This window comes from Dermacentor variabilis, chromosome 3 (genome assembly GCF_050947875.1).
Source record: "Dermacentor variabilis isolate Ectoservices chromosome 3, ASM5094787v1, whole genome shotgun sequence".
NCBI classification, from domain to species: domain Eukaryota; kingdom Metazoa; phylum Arthropoda; class Arachnida; order Ixodida; family Ixodidae; genus Dermacentor; species Dermacentor variabilis.
The window spans coordinates 101,954,754-101,968,643 of NC_134570.1; the positions used below are offsets into that span (position 1 = coordinate 101,954,754).

A 13,890-nucleotide genomic window follows, 5' to 3' on the forward strand; every position below is an offset into this window, starting at 1 on the left:
CTTGACTGAGTAGATTAAAAAAGTATTCAGTGAAGAGAATCCTCAAGTGGCTAAGTGATTTACAAATTCGCAGGTAATATCAAATAAGGTGCAGCCCTTATAAATACCTGAAAATCCGGAAAAACTACGAGAAAAGAAAATAAGCCCCTCAGCGTCATCTTATACAGAAAAGCAGGAGACCGACCCCACTTTGTTACTTGTAATACAATACCTTTAAATATAGTCCCAAACTAAGCTACAAGACGTAGCCTGCCGGATAGATTTGCTGAATAAAATCGCCGCCGCTTGAGAAACTTGCTGCTGACAATGCCGTGGGTGACCTCGTACTGTAACATCTTCTTTTTCTCTCTCACGCTCTAGGAACTTCCACAATCAAATTACTTTGCGTACTCTACGAGAATGAATGTATACAATCATTGTCATTTCGTGAGCAGAGGGTGCTTTGGTCTCCAAAGAGACAATGATTGCAACTACGAGAATGTCGGCCCGACCACGGCTGGATAACTAAAGGATGACGACGGCGCCAAGCCCGCCAAGCACTCAGCATATTCTTAGTTGTCAGATGGCAGGATCAGTGGCATGACGGCTCAAGGCCGTGAAGAGTGGGACGACGGCGGCCACTACAATGGTTTGGGTTACTATAAGACGAGCGTTCCGATGAATTCCACATTAGAAGCGGTTAAGGTTCAGATTTACGGAAACTTGATGCCAAGCAAGTTGGCTCATGATTTAAGTACAAAGGTTACGGCGCTAAGATGACGAGGACGAAGTGAGGCACAAACTAAATACACGGGAGCCTACTTTGAACTATTTATTCGCCAGAAACCACGCAACGTTATGCGTGCCTGAAACCCAACTTCAATGTAATCACAGTAGAGATAACCTAACACGGGTGATAGAAGCTAACACTGCTCGCAAGCCACGGATTTGAACTGAATTATCATGGCCGGTACATACGAGCACGCGGGCATTGCAGGCGTAATCCGAGTATCCACTGCACGTTCTAATCTTTGCGGCGATTACAGGCTATCATTTATGAATGACATTTCTATGTCACCTAATGCTAGTGACAGCACCCTAACACGTTTAATATCTGCTCTTTTTATTAACAAAGCCTCTATTGTATCCTTTTCAGTGCGTTTTTTTTCCTGTCCTCAGAAAGATCGTTTTGTCCAGGAGCGGCATACAACCGAAGCGCTTGCCTTGGTCTGCCAAATGCCCGCCTTTATTGACGTTGACGGCCATCGGTGCCCTCACTCGATCGATGAAGCATCGTGCCATTAGTCTTATATGAACCTTGCCACATTTTAGGGCGGTATTGTAAACGACATCCCTAACACAATCGGTGTAGCATATGACGTGCTTGGAGCATGTGATCGGCAGCTTATTCGCCACCACAGGTCTAATCTTGACCAGTTTCCGTGGAACGGAAAACACAATGCGCACATGGTACCTGGCGGCTACCTTCTTTATATCGTGTGACAGTTGATTTACGTACTGAATTACTTGCTTGTTCATTTTCTTTTCTTTGACTGTTTAATTTCTGTAGGAGGCTTTCGCAGACACCCGTAATACTAGCCGCAGGAAATCGAGTGCCTTCCGTCGTATAATCTTATTACTAAAACCTATACCAAGATTGCTCTCACAAGGCTTCAGAAATGATGAACATGCGTTTGTTATTTCCTTCTTGATCAGTTAAGAATATGCGCTTTCATATGGTAGAAGGCTTTTCTCAGGCCTTGGGGTATACATCACGTACACGCGGGCTTTCGTGAAACTAAGCTTAAGTACCAAAATTTGAATTGAGTTATCGTTTGGCAATTCCGAAGTGAAATCTAGTCCCCCAAACTCTTTCAAGAAGGTGCCAGTTATTTTTGCCACAACATCGTCTAGTCTCAGTTAGAATATAAAGCCCGAGGTAGTCATTCACATATCTAGAAATCGTGACCGCATATTATTGCTGGTTTTGGGAAATATGCGCGTGCCAATGGAAGAAAAATAAATGTCATGGAAGAAATTGCAAAATGATACCTTCCGCTAGGACACGCTCACCCCAACGATTACCCGAGCATAAAGTGCGAAACCACTCCCGAATTAGACGCTGCCTTCACGGAAGCAGAAGTCCGAGAGGCGCTGCACAACCTAAACAGCAGATCGGCTTCAGGACCCGACGGGGTAACCAACCGAATGCTACCTAACTTAGACGGCCAAGCCATTACATTACTAACGAAAGACATGGACCACGTGTGGGAAACAGGAGAGGTACCAACGCAATGGCTTACTGCCACGGTGGTCCCCATCCAAAAACCCGGAAGACCCCTTAACCTCGACAATTTGCGCCCCATCTCCCTTACTTGATGCGTTTGTGAGTAGCCGAGCACATAATTCAAAATGGAGTATCACGCTGCGTTGAGGAACATGAACTCCTACCACACAACATGGTAGGGTTTCGACCCCACCTATCCACCCAAGATGTCATGTTGCTGCTGAAGCGACAGATCTTCGACGTTCAACAAGAGACATTCGAGGCATCCTCGCCCTCGATCTTACGAAAGCGTTCGACACCGTCTCGCACCGCTTCGTACTGGAGTCTGTGGCAGGCCGCGGCTTCGGCAAGAGATTTCAGGAGTACGTACGCTCTTTCATAAAAGACAGAGAAGCCCAACTGCGAGTCTCACAAGTTAAGCTCTACGCCTACACGCCGGGCTACGTCGTAACACCGCAAGGCTCAATCATCTCTCCATTACTATTTAATATAGTGATGAAGGGACTCGTCGACAAACTACGAAACATCCCAAACGTAAACTGCGCTCTATACGCAGATGACATTACGATCTGGAGCCCGGGAGGCTCCCTGGCAGACGTGGAGCAGGCATTACACCCTGCCTTAGATGTCACGGAAGAGTACCTACTTCACACAGGAACGAAACTATCCTCCAAGAAATCGGAACTCTTACTATTTCGTAAGTCTTGCCAAGGAGTCCGCTACCTAACTCCTCTAGACGAACTTCCGATCGCACTACACACAAGCGACGGACAACAGATTCCGCGAGTCAACCACATGCGCATTCTTGGGCTCCTAATCGAAGCCACCGGATGCCACGGACACACGATCAAACACTTAACCGCCAAAACTGAAAACATGATCAGACTCGTCCACAGAGTCTCGGTGCGCAGGAAGGGTCTCTGCGAAGATAACCTTCTGCCCGTATACCACGCGTTCCTTATGAGCCACATAAATTACGTCGCCTCTCCCCACAACTAGACGGAAATAGAAAAGACGAAACTAAAGACACTAATGCGCAAGATAATCAAACAAATATTGGGCCTTCCACAAAGACCAAGTAAGGCAAAGGTTGATCAGCTAGGCATTCACAACAACATCGACGAAGTGATCGAGGCTGAGACTATGGCGCAAATACTCCGCCTATCCTCGTCCAAAGCCGGTAGGCTAATACTGAATGAAGCCAGTGTCTCCCCTTCTCCCTATCTCGAGCACGCCGTTACCCTACCGAGCGAAATTAGAGACAACTACAAAATGTCACCGTTTCCCAGAAACATCCACACACAACACAACGTGAGGCGCCTGGCCCGCGCCCGCGCGATACTCGAACGCATCGACGCGGATCGTGAAGTCACCACATTTGTGGACGCGGCCCAGTACGGCAACACATTCACTTTCGCAATAGCAGTCGTGGACTGCAATGGAAGGCTACAATCATCCGCATTGGTTAAAACGAACTCCAGCGCTAAAACAGAACAAATAGCCGTAGCCTTCGCCATGGCTGGCCCCACATTTACTCATGTCTTCACGGACTCACGTGCCGCAATTCGGGCATACGAATGCGGCAACGTATCTAAAGAAGTAGCGCGTATATTACTAGCGAGCTCAAAAGAGAGCAAACGCTGCCTCTCCTGGTTCCCCGCTTACATGGGGAAAGATATTCACCCGTAAAAAGCTAACCTCAATGAAACGGCCCACGACCGTGCACGAGAACTTGCCCGCCGCGACGGTCCCACGGCCTCCGAGGGCCTGGACATTCAGTTTAATGACCCGTTACTCACCTACCAAGAAATCGCCTCACACTATCGAAAAGGCAGAACCAAATTACCGGTCCCGCACGCTAAACTCGAACGCTACAAACGGACTCGTATCCGTCACGAGGCCTACTAAGCCACTACAAGACAGAAATCCCGGCAAATTGCCCAGACCGCCCAGACCTTTATTGCTCGCTCTCGCACGTGCTATGGCAATGTACCGCGTTACCAATGGGCCCACTCTCCAGTGAGCCCTCAAAAGCCCGAACCTCAAATTCCAACTCAAGGCAGTCCAGAGGGCCCAACAACTGGCGGAGCATCGCCACGTTCCCATCACGACTAGGGCGTCGCCTACGGTTTCGGCCGCACGGGTTTCCCGCATGGGATCTCCAACGTATTGAAACTCCTCAGGACTTCAATAAAGTTCTTGACTGACTGACTGACGCACCGCAGGCAAGAAACCGCACTGAAAGGGAGATAATCGAGAATTCATTACTAAAAAAGAGCAGCAAATAGGTGTGTCAGCATGCTGTATTTAGCATTAAGCGTAAAAGAAGTGTCATTCACAAGTGATAGCGTGTAACGGCCGCAACGATTTGAACGTGCGGTTGACTCATTTGGTTGGGTACTCGAATTGCACCTGAAATTTCCGCTTGCTTCCGATGTAACGGACATGCTAGTTCACATTACTGGCTTACGAGCTGTATTAGCCTCCATCAACACTGTTAGTTCATCTGTACTGTGATTACATTGCTCTTAGGTTTGATGTATAAACTTGCATGGTTTCTAGTGAATAAACGGTTGTAAACTGGCGCCGGTATATGTTGCTTGTATCTTACTTCGTCCTCGTCTGCTGAGCGCTGAAACCTTTGTTTTTAAGGGGTGAAGAATTCGCCATAGTGTTGCGCAACATGCTGACTATGATGGTGATTACATCTTTTTCGGCCACACAGAGCATGAAACCAAAATTGTTGGAGGCACGAAACTGCACATCATACTAAATTAGTTGGAAGCGGCTTTTAAGCAGATCGCTATAGAAGAATTGAGGTAGCAATCGATGGGTTCTAAAACCGTTTTAGATCAAACACGTTGTGTTCAGTGGCCGGTGAACCCTGAGCAAGCACCGACAAGATTTTTAATTACTTTGCAGTTTTGGTTCGTATTACTGCTTTCTTTGTTCTTCAATGTTATAATTTTGTGCGTATGTTATTATACACATGTTCGTCACTTTCGATAGTTTAGTCAGCTTAGTAAAGTTCGACTGATGTAAGTGCCTACAAGACTATTTCATGCTCTCCCGATCTTTAACTAGGTCCCGATAGTCTTTAGAGGCCTGCTTGTAGGCTTGATACCTCCTTCCCGACACTAACAAAGGGCTTCAAAATTATGTATATTCATGTTTAATTGATTTATTCATGATTGTGGGTAACTCGTGACCATGCTAACAAGTAATCACGAACTTTTTCTGAAAACAGCACCAATAAACAGTGTGCAATGTTGTCGTGCTGTGTGCCAAGCTTGTAGTCTGTTTCACTTAAGCTTTCTCTCATGAGCATTCTTTATCTGTGTTTACCGTTGCGGGGTTTCCGGAAGAAGACTTTCATTATTCAATATCAGTTTCCTTGCGAAAACTGCACCCCCGCCCTCTTACCTGTAAAATGTCTGGTGTTGACTTGCAATCACCCGTCCTACAGCGTTTGTTTTAAACAACCTCATCACAAAGTGACCAGTCACCACAGAATACCGAGTTCTGACGTTTCTAATTGATTGTTCTGTGTCCTGATCTGTCGTTTTTGATTGACCCTTGTGGCTAGATGTCCATGCATAATAATGGGCTATGTTTAACAAATATAGCATCCACTGGTCATCACCCCCAATTAACTGACATCCTCGAAATAAAGGTTACGTGAAAGGAAGTTCGTGAATACAATGCCACGGATCTGATATTTGAATGATATCTGAGACACGAGAGAAAGCAAAGGAGTACGTCGCCCAAGAAAAACGAAATTAACAGGCTTAGCTCTGCACGACAAGAGCCTCTATGAAATAAAAACAAAATGTTGATGGACGGTAGCCTAGTTTTAGTATAGTCTCGTAGAATATGCTTTCAAGTAAAAATCTATAATGTAGACATGAAACAACAGCACGTCCATGTTTACTGACGAAGCCAATGTAAAAATGTCCACCACGGCACAAATATTACTCAGATTTCTTTATGCTAAACGGACGCCATCATTATCGCTTTTATATTCTCCTAAGTAAACCTTGCTTTTGATTCAGTTATTATGAAACAATCTTTATTCCCCACGTGAGTTGAAGTGAACATTAAACAAAGTCATATTTTCTAATTCCATGCGGAAGTGCGTTTCAACACATCATTTCGACACGTACCGTCCCGTGTACACCAACCTCTACGCAAAATTTTCGCTGCCAGACTAATTGCTCGATGATCCGTAGTTTATGGAGATAACTATAAAACATATATTGTTTTCGGACAGTCGCTACCACAACTGCCTTGCATAATGTGTCGAAAGGTCGACATAATGTGTCGACATGTCGACTTGTCATTTGCCTCGATTCATTCAGCTACTTCAAAGCTTAACAGATCACAATATTGTGTAAAATAAGTGGGAGGTAATTTTTTTGCTTTTACATATAATGAGAAGTAATTTCAGTTTCTAACTCTAACTTTTACATTGTTCAGTATTCATTGACAAATTCTTTTCTTGAAATTTGCTGTCACCAATATTGTCGTAGAATGTTTGAAAAGCAGCTGCTACTACCGACAAAAGCGCTATCTTGATGCAGTTTTGCACATACTATAATGCAAGATATGTTATATGAAAAAAAAACTACATTGAATACATCTCTATCGGAACTTGGAATATTCAACTGATTCTTATCAGAAAAAGCTATATTAAATTCCTTTCACTTGAAACTGCGAGCATTCAAAGAAATGGGTGGCCTAACTAGCACCGATGGTATACCTTTAAAGTTCGAGCTAACATTAAAAAATGCATAACTATTCCTTCTTGACATAACTTTGCAAATTTACGAGAAATAAAAAGAGTTAGCATTCCTAAAGAATCCATCAGTTTGGACTTGTGATAACATCACAATAATATCGTTCACTCTCGATGCGGCCTGACTAGAGCAATGGAGTATAGTTTATAGAACATAATATCTTGTTACGTCATAGCCCAATATATGTTACTGCTTTGAACCATTTACAGCCCTCTAACATCCAGATGATGATCACTTAAAGCATGACTTTCAGGGCAATATTTCAAAAAATTTAAAGGAAATTTTTGTCACCACAATTTTTCATAGATCCAAGCTGAGGCAGTGCAAGCTATAGATTCCCCACACTATGTCACAAACGCCGGCAGATGTTACAATCTTCAGCTCATTGAAGATGTACATTTTTGCTACAGCCATCACTTTAACCAACATTGAAGTTGGTGTTTTTCGTATGTCACTTAACGGCGGCTTCTCCGTGACGTACAAAACTCTTCCTTTAATTTATCACCTGTCCACCACAACACGAGCTTCTATCGAATTCTCTGCAGGCTTTGCGCGTGATTGGTCATCCATCCCTTGAGTTTGATGCCGCAGAAGGCGTAAGCGCATGACATGCCATCCTCGTACAAAGGAATCTCGGGCAAGAGTGGCACAATTAGCATGCAGGTCTTGTTCTCCGAATAAATGGTATATCTCCCGATTCTGCAATGCCGCCATGTCGAAACCTTCTACGCACAATTATTTTTGTTCGTTTTTGTTCGACTGATTTTTGTTCGTTTCATTTCAGCACTTACTTCGCATGAAACATGGTCGACCAAACATAGGCCGTTCACAACTGCGTCAAGGCCTCCTTACCCTTAAATTTAGAGTTGTTGAGTGGTATGGCTGGTCTCAATTTTTTTTCATCATTTCATTTTTAAAATTTCACACAAGCGTCCTCATCGAGAATAAGGCGTGATACCTGATTACTGTTCGTCCAGCTGGTACCGTGAGCTCATACTCCTGATTGAATTCCTTTGCAGAGATGGGGGGAATAAGAAACGGACTGCAGACTTGGTTTCTTCGTTCTTTTTTTTTCCTTGTACTGCCACTTCTAATGTAGTTCAGGAGAGAAGGAATTTTAAATTCCAAGAGAGAAGGAATTTTGGTATAAAAGCGCGCACGAACAGCACTCATTCAGCAGTCGGCTGAACAGCAGCTCTAAAGTCACCATGGTAAGAAATTCTGTACCCGACTTGCCTTGCTAGCAGAGCACAACTTACGATGATAAGCTTAGAAATGAAATACTGTTCGCGTATTTTCGCGGATCGCTCTATTTTCAAACCTTATTTGCACGAACATATATGGTTATTCATTGCTTCAATTGCTAACCGTCTTTCAAAATTAATGATAACGCAACCATCTCTCTACCTTTCAAGTAGGAACTACAGCTAAAGTAACGACACGCAACAAGTGTCAGAGTACCAATTGATAAATGCCTTACAACGTCAAACGAGAAGAAAGGGGGTTAAACGAGGGGCTATATCTTATATCTGTAATATCTTATGATGTTACAACGTCAAAGTTCTTCAACGCAAAGCTTGCTCTCCTGTGCCGAGTGCCTTTGAATTCTCAAATACAGTCTCCGCGAAACAACACTGCTCAATATTTTCTGTTTTGGTGCTAGTTGTTAAATGGCATATAGGATCTGACCACGAATAAGGTGTTTCTTACAATATGGCAAGGAATTAATATTATGCATAAATGAACGAGTGCATATCAAACCTCTACTAGCTAAAGCTATGAAGTGCTCATTGAACCTAACATAAAAGCGCAATCTCACGAAAAGTGCGAATTACTCTCCAGATCCGTGCCTGCGTCCTCTTGGCTCTTGCCACCAGCGCTCTCGCTGGCTACACCGGCTACGGCCTTGGCCACGGCTATGGTCTCGGCTACGGCTACGGTGGTCTTAGCCACGGCTATGGTCTCGGCTACGGCTATGGTGGTCTTAGCCACGGCTATGGTCTCGGCTATGGCTATGGTGGTTTTGGACACGGCTATGGTCTCGGCTACGCCGGCTACGCTCCAGCTGTGCACACTGTAGCTCACGCTGCCCCTGCCGTCGCCACCGTCGCCCACGCTCCAGTCGCCACCTACGCTGCTGCTCGAGTTGTTGCCGCTGCTCCAGCCGTGACCAGGGTTGCTACCACATACCGTGCCCCAGTCGCCACTTACGCCGCCGCTCCAGCTGTTGCCACCTATGCTGCTGCTCCAGTCGCCACCTACGCTGCTGCTCCAGCTGTCGCCACTTATGCCACGGCTCCAGCGGTCGCCACCTACGCTGCTGCCCCAGCCGTGACCAAGGTTGCTACCACCTACCACGCCCCAGCTGTGGCCACTGTTGCCCACGCTGCCCCCGCTGTCGCTGCCTACCACGCCGCTCCAGTCTACAACTACGGTGTCGGAACCCTTGGTTACGGCGTCGGCCACTACGGCTACGGTCACGGTCTTCTCGGCTACGGCCTGAACTACGGCTATGGCCTTGGCTCTCCCTACCACTACGGTGCCCTTCTCCGCAAGAAGAAGTGTAAGTAGATCTTTCAGTCCATTTGCGTTTATAGACATACGCAAATGTTGTCTATTGTAGTTTATTTTATTGCGGTAGTAGAGCCTGCATTTTATAGAGATGGTAATTTTTCATATGCGACGCTGAATGAAGACGCCGACTTGTCCATCGGCGGCAGAGAATTTTGCATGGAGTAGAGAAAGAAAATATAAAGACAGTCAGGCTATATAACAAGAACGTTTTTCTGACTTACGCGAAGGCGGTTTCTAACAGTACTTCCTTGTATTTTTTTTCTCTGCAGAAACATTCCAACTCTGACGTATTTGAAGAAAAAACAAGCTATGTGCATCGACTTCGACATTCTGTCATCTTCCATAATGGATGCAAGGGAGAAATAAAAGCGACCGTCGCAGCAACACCATCTCGCCTGCCATTCTTTTGTTTTATGTTTCGCCATGCGAGCTGATGTGCTTGTCAGTTTGCAAAGCGCAGTTTCGCATAGTGTCCTTTATTCTAAAATGATTAACATGAATTCTTATAACGTAATCGTGTAGTAGAATAAACACATCATTGTATCGCCGTAGGCACTTAGGAGTTATTTTTTAATACCCTACGTAATCGTTCACTGCTGCCGTCCTTTGTTTATAAAGGTGCCTGCACTTGGCTTAGTCATTTTCGAGCGAAGCTCCTAGAAGCCTGTTCGTGCTTTCAGCTTCGGCGCGCCTCGTCCTCCTTCGGCTTAACCGAGAAAACGAGTAAAGCGAAAGATGAAAGAGCGAACGCAGGACGCAGTGGGGAATAGGGGGAAGAGACGGTGACAGCGAAGGGAGCGCGAGAACGAAATCTGAAGAAGCCACGGTGAAGCACCACCAGCGGAGGCGCCGGCCTCAAGGGATAAATAATAATAAAAAGAACGAGAAACCTAGCGTTCGCGCAAAGAGGTGGCCGCAAGCGATTCATAGCGTTTGCCCCAAGGGCATACGTTCGCCGCGACGGCCAGCCCAGCCACGCGCCTCGCAGCTCTGCCAAGCGGTGCCCTGATCTGTTCGATTCCACAATTTCGTTGCGGCACGAAAACACGTAGAGAGCTGCGCTCAATTTTGTATTAGTGAGTATTGCAATCAACGGTGAATTTTTTTCCTAGCCAAATGCAAGGCACATATCTCGTTTCGCCGAAATTGTCAGACCCTCCGCGCACGGGCCACGTCTGCGTTGAGAACAACGTGCCTACATGCAAGTGGCGCGGAAGTAGGCAGTAAAATTTGTAAGTGTAGATCTCACTTCCTTTATCGTTGGCCCGTTCAATGTTCTATTACAGTTTGCATTTGCTTAAATCCAGATACTCTTTTAAACCCCGCTCATTCTTCGAAATGTGTTGTCGTGGTTGGAGGCAACGCTAGAAGATATGTGAATTGAGTTTGAGTCGCCTGTGTTTCACTTCATTTATTTAAGGTTTTTCTTGCAGGGAAAGTTCAGTTTAAGGCTTTACCACAAGGACACCCTTAAAACGCTTAGGTAAATAGAGCAGTGCATAACGGCACAAGAATTATGAGCGTGGTTTCACCTATCCATGACTTCTGAATGTTGTTGTTCGCAGCTCCCTTTGGCTCTCTGCTAATACCGTTATTGAAGGAGTCTATACCTAGACATTTTAGTTATTATTTTGAATAACTTAGCTTATTCCCAATAAAAAAGTATACTTTTCCCGCGTTTGATGTTTGTTACGTCATGTAAGGCCTTGTTTGAAGAGCATAGTGCAACGAACAGCGGGGCTGTTTGATCTCTGGAATCCATCAGCTGCACCATTCCTTATATAACGCTTCAATTTCAGCGAAGCTAAGCTGTAAACATAGCGTTGCTAAAACGAAATTACTAAATGAATAATGGTGCAATGCCTTGAAAACACCTAAATTTGAGATTAGTTGCCTACATTGCGCACAAAATATCGGTTTTGCCGAAGAACTGGTGTGCCTACCTGCTGGCGGGCCGAAATTGATAGTTATTGATAGTACGCCAACTAAGCGCTACCGCTACTCTACACATCTAGTCTGATCTAGACGCTGTTGCCGAGTGATCCTAAAATTTCGAATCAAAGTTTAACGTGTGGAATGCTGCTACCATCTTTGTTCCATACCGTATCGCGTAGCGCCTATTTAACACCCGACATCACTTCCAATGGGCAGGCGGAAAGCGGAGCTTACTGGTAAATGTTATAGAATATACTTAAATGCCAGGCGAAAACACGGGATGTGATTTGAAAGTACAAGTGAATTGCACCAGTAATGTCCAATCGGCTCTCGTGTTTTAGGGCGACCGCAGGTAAGGCTAGAAGTGTTGTTTGCTTTGTTCGTGCTGTCAATCGCGTTCTTACATTTTTTCCGTTACGCTGACGACGGCAAACTACCACGATTTTGTGCCGTCCCTAAGACACTTCGTCATCTCCGTTTCCCCATATATAGAGAGCGCAGAAAGTGAAACTCGCTCTGCACGAAGCTCTGTTGCGGTTTGAAGCCAAAGAAGTCAAGATATATGCTTATTTGCGAGTGAATCGCACTATACCGCTAGGCTATGATACGCCAACGGTACTGCGCACTGAGTGCGGGGCTTTGCGCTCCACACAATCTCTGACATCAGTAAAGACTGTTCATCTATTTTGGAGGGCGAACCAGGAACACTACAGAGGACCAGTAATGCATTTTGTCCACCATGAAGATGTTGTTGTCTACAAGACGCGGCTGTGTATTCGTGTCGTTCTTGGTTGTCATGCTCGTGAAAACAGTGTCAGCCGCACCAAGTTGGCGTTCATGACAATGATAATGATAAGATTCAATCGTGGCAAACGCACATTTCACTGCGAAAATGTATAAACCCTTAAAGGAGTTTGCTTGTCACACGGGTCACATCCATGCTGTTAAGGCCTGACAAAAATTCATTTAAGGGGTAAGATGAAATTGTTGGTGGGAACCAATGATGCCGTCCTCTTTGCCCACTTTTCCTTGCAAGTAAATGTTATCGCAGCTGTGCCAGGCGATATAAAAATTGCCATAAATAAGATTTCACATCTAACCCTGTGAAATTATTCTATAGGATATTTCTGTGCGTCCAATGCTGTCAGAATTACCGCAGAATTTTCGACTGCTCCTTTTGTCACCGGACGTTTAGATATAGCTTTCTTATCAACCTCTAGAAATTTATTGTAAGGCCCTTGTGTTGAGGCTGTTATTCGTGTGACGAGGCAAACATTCTTGAGGGAGTAAACATATTGTTATGTAGGAAGACGCAGACGAAAAGCTATATACAAGTATTTTTACAAGGAAATACGGCGCACTTGGCCAAGAGGCAACAGCCCGTGTTAGCCTCTAATCGTCGTCGTCGTCTTCACACTGGTCGCCTCTTCGTCATCGCAAATACTGTTCCGTAGCACTACCCCCGGCGGCAAAAGCGCCGTCCCGGGGCAACTAAAGGCCGGACATGGAAGCAGTGTAGTAATCCTTGAGCCTACTGACGTGCACGACATCAATAGATGGCAGACTAGAGAACGAGGTTGAACTCACAGGAGCTATTTCGTACGTCATAGGCGTCACCTGGCGCAGCACGTGGTAGGGTCCTGTGTATCGCGAAAGGAGCTTCTCTGAAAGTCCGCCATGACGAGAGGGCGACCACAGGAGCACGAGCGCACCAGGCGAAAACTGTACGTCACGATGGCGGCCGTTGTACTGACACTGCTGAGTTGTTTGGGAGGCCGTCAGTCGAGCACGGGAAAGCTGGCCTCATGATCGTCGAGGGCGATGGCGTCGCGCGCATACTCGCTTGTTGAGGTCGCAGCAGGAGGAAGTGTTGTGCCTAGGGGCATGGTCGGTTCGCGACCTTACAGTAGATAAAATGGAGAAAATCTGGCGGTGTTGTGCCGGGAAGAATTGTACGCAAATGTGACGTAAGGAAGATCAATGTCCCAGTCATGGTGGTCCTTGGAAACGTACTTGGACAGCATATCGATAAGAGTACGGTTTAGGCGCTCGATCAGTCCGTTGGTTTGAGGATGATATGAGGTAGTCAGCTTGTGTTGAAGGGAGCAGGAACGCACAATGTCGGCGATAACTTTCCAGAGGAAGTTACGACCACGGTCCGTAAGCAGCTGTCGCGGGCTGCCATGAAGCAAGAAAATGTCACGCAAGAGAAAGCCCGCAACGTCAGTGGCGCAAATGGTACAGAAAGCAAGCCCGCGAGATAGTGTATCGGGTGGCGTAATTAGTCGCGACGGCTACCTATTTGTTCCCAGAGGATGA

General features: G+C 45.7%; 1 pseudogene; it reads left to right on the forward strand.

The window, feature by feature from the left end:
- LOC142574638 (uncharacterized) overlaps positions 1-9,633 on the forward strand; it is a 66,452-nt pseudogene extending 56,819 nt beyond the window's left edge.
- The last annotated feature ends 4,257 nt before the right edge of the window (positions 9,634-13,890 follow it).